The sequence below is a fragment of the Mirounga leonina genome, unplaced genomic scaffold (assembly GCF_011800145.1).
Source record: "Mirounga leonina isolate KUSES-001 unplaced genomic scaffold, KU_Mleo_1.0 Mir_197, whole genome shotgun sequence".
In the NCBI taxonomy this organism is placed as follows: domain Eukaryota; kingdom Metazoa; phylum Chordata; class Mammalia; order Carnivora; family Phocidae; genus Mirounga; species Mirounga leonina.
Genome location: NW_023270494.1, coordinates 237,279 through 240,546, shown reverse-complemented (window position 1 = coordinate 240,546; position 3,268 = coordinate 237,279). Strand labels below are relative to the sequence as shown.

Genomic DNA, 3,268 nt, shown 5'->3' with positions numbered 1-3,268 from the left:
CCCGAAATCCCACACCTCACGCTCTGCAGGAGATCCCCGAAGTCCCATACCTCACGCTCTGCAGGAGATCCCGGAAGTCCCACACCTCACAGATCTAATTTCTATCTAGTTCTATCACCCAACACTGGTTCTAATTTTCTATTAGTGCACACTTGCTGGAATTCCTCTATGGACTAGCTGTCATTACGAATGGCAGAGACGAATCCTGCCTGTTGGAGTGCTTCGTGTAAGCGGAATCCCACAACATGCATGCCCTTGTGCCTTGCTTCTTTAGTAAGCAAACTGCTTTGGCATTCATCCCTCTCTTTTAATGCTGAGCAGCATTCCATTACAACCTCCATTCACTTGATGGACATTTGGGTGGTTCCCAGCTCTCAGCAATATTAATAGTAATACGTTGAACAATGTTTTCACTTCTCGTGCATTAAACACCTAGACATGGAATTGCTAGGTCACAGGGATATCAGTTTAATAAAAAAGTGCCAGTTTTCCAGAGAGGGATGTACCATTTACAGTCCTGGGAACAGTGTCTGACCATTCTGCTAGATCCACACCCTTGCCACCATTTGGAATTGGCAGATATTAATTTTAGCCCTCCTGTTGGGTGTGTAGTGGGTTTATATTATTTATATATTACATATTATTGTTTCGTGAAATGTATTATAAAGTATTTGCCTATTGTTATGACACTGTCTTTGTTGCTGGGGTTCTTTACGTGCCTCTTACTTGGTTCTCCTTCAGACACATGGATTGTGAATATCCCCATTCAGTCTGCAGTTTGCCACTCATGTTCTTAATGGTGTCTTTTTATGAATAAATGTTTTTAATTTTGATAAATCCACTTTATCACTTTTTAAATGGTTAATGATTCTCATGTCCTTGCTGGTAAGTTTTTGCTGATCCCAAAGTTGTGAAGGTGTTCCCTGTTTCCCTCTAGAAGCTTTCTATTCCAGTTGTTTCTAGGTTTATATCAAAGATCCAACTAAAATGAGCGTTTCTATGGGGCGCCTGGGTGGCTCAGCCGTTGAGCGTCTGCCTTCGGCTCGGGTCATGATCCCGGGATCCTGGGATTGAGCCCCGCATCGGGCTCCCTGCTCCGCGGGAAGCCTGCTTCTCCCTCTCCCACTCCCCCTGCTTGTGTTCCTACTCTCACTCTCTGTCAAATAAATAAATAAAATCTTTAAAAAAAAAAATGAGCGTTTCTATATGGCATGCGACTCTTGTTCTTTCCTTCTTCTTTTCCCACGTGGATATCCAGTGGCTCCACTTATTGAAAATATCTTCCCTTTTCCATTAAATGCCTTGGAGACTTTGCTGAAACTCAATCTGTTGTACAATTTTCAGTGTATTTCTGGATTCTCCATTTCCCTGGTCTCTTTTGGTGCTGTTGCTGTGTTTCCTGGGAACTGTGAGTCCTCAAATTTCACTCTTGTCAAGGTTGCTGAGGCCATTCTGGGTCCTTTAGTTTTCCACGTGCATTTAAGAATCAGGTTATCAATTTCTGCAAAGAAGTTCAATCCACAGCTCAGTTTGGGGAGAACTGACATCAAAGTCACCAAATCTTCCAACCCATGAAGGTGGCGCCCCTCAGGCCTGTTATGGGCTTTCTTTAATTTCCCTCTGCGCTTTCTCATAGTTTCCAGAGGACACACGCCCCTTGTCACATTTACCCACAAATACTTTATGTTTGATGCCATCATGCATGTTTCTTAACTGCTATTTTTAGTTGTTCACTGCAAATGTGCAGATTGTGTGCTTTAGTGAATTCCACAAATTTTGACATACCATTTTAATTTCATCAAATTAAATTTTTTTAATTTCCTTTGTGATTTTTTCCCCTTGGTTGCTTAATTTCCAAATATTTTAGATTTTTAAGATATGTTAATGACTTCTAATTTAATTCTATGTGGTTATAAAACATACCTTGTATGATTTTAATCACTTGAAATGTATTCAGAGCTGTCTGTCTTGCACCTTCAAGGAATGTATTCTGCAGCTGAGTGTCATGTTCTGTAAATGCCAGTCAGGTCAAGGGGTTAATTCCAGTTCTCTGGACCTTGCAGAATTCCCCTGCTTCTCTCAGGCACTGAGATGGGCTTGAAAACCTCCAACTGTAATTATGGAGGTAATTTGTAATTTGTCTACTTCTGTCTGGTTTTGTTCACGCGCCTGGAGACTGATGAGACGTACACGCACACATCCGGGACTGCTCTGTCCTGTGACGAGACCTTTACCCCACGGTGCAAATCACACTCGCACTGAGTCAGCTTCATGACAACAAACCCCAAACAATGATGCTCCACTAAAGCTACTGTATAAAAGTTCAGGTTTAACAGTAAATAACCAAAATCAAGTTCTTTGGCTGAAAGCTGGAAAACAAAGCAGCTAAATTTCAACACACATGCCAATGTCCGAGGACCTACTGAGTCAATCTGGGGCCCCCCGATGACGTTGCACAAACCGGCACCCCACTCCTCAGGGCAGGTAGACGTCAGATCTCCCCAAACAGAGGCTGCCCAGCTGGGAAGCCACAACCTCCCAAGGGGTCTCACACCCTCCAAGGAAACACAGCTAACCCCACCTCCGAAAGACGAATGTGCACCCTTCCTTCCCGTTCCCAAAAGTGAGCAGTGTTACGACCGCAAGGCACCAAGGGGTCACCCGTTTGTAATGGTAAGAAACACGCGACATGCACACACAGCTCAAGCTGAAGAAATAAGCACACACACCTGCCTCCGTGTTCCACACCTGCCGCCCCAAGCGCACACCAGCTACTGGGGACCTGGGGGCCGGGCAGGTGGCAGAGGAGGGCGAGAGGGAGCGGGCAGGCCCCCTTGGTGGGGACGGACAGGGCGCACCGAGGCACCAGTAACCAAGTCAGACGCGACCTGGTGCACCTCACAGCAGTGGAGAGCAAGACTTCCCGGGCACATGTGCATGAGGCCTACCTCGCTGTGGAAAAGCGAACAGACACACAGCCTTCGTCCCAGGAACCTCGTCCACAGGCCCTGAGACAGCTTCCCATGAAGGCTACAGGCTCTGCACACCCGCACCGGCCACGCTCCCAGACTTCCTGCCTTGTGGTAGAGACCTGACCCAGGTGACCTGTGTCTGCCCCACTGACCTCTCAGACCTCGGCAACTCTGCACTCTCCATCCTGGACCTCGGCAGCCCCGCGCCCTCGACCCTGGACCCCTCATGCTCCACCCTGGACCTCGGCAGCCCCACGCCCTCGACCCTGGACCCCTCATGCTCCACCCTGGACCTC

At 47.2% G+C, this 3,268-nt stretch overlaps 1 protein-coding gene across 7 annotated transcripts in view; it reads right to left on the bottom strand.

Moving 5' to 3' along the window:
• Window positions 1-3,268, bottom strand: part of B3GNTL1 (UDP-GlcNAc:betaGal beta-1,3-N-acetylglucosaminyltransferase like 1) — a 110,519-nt gene that overhangs the window by 14,430 nt on the left and 92,821 nt on the right. The gene's annotated exons all lie outside the window — the stretch shown is intronic.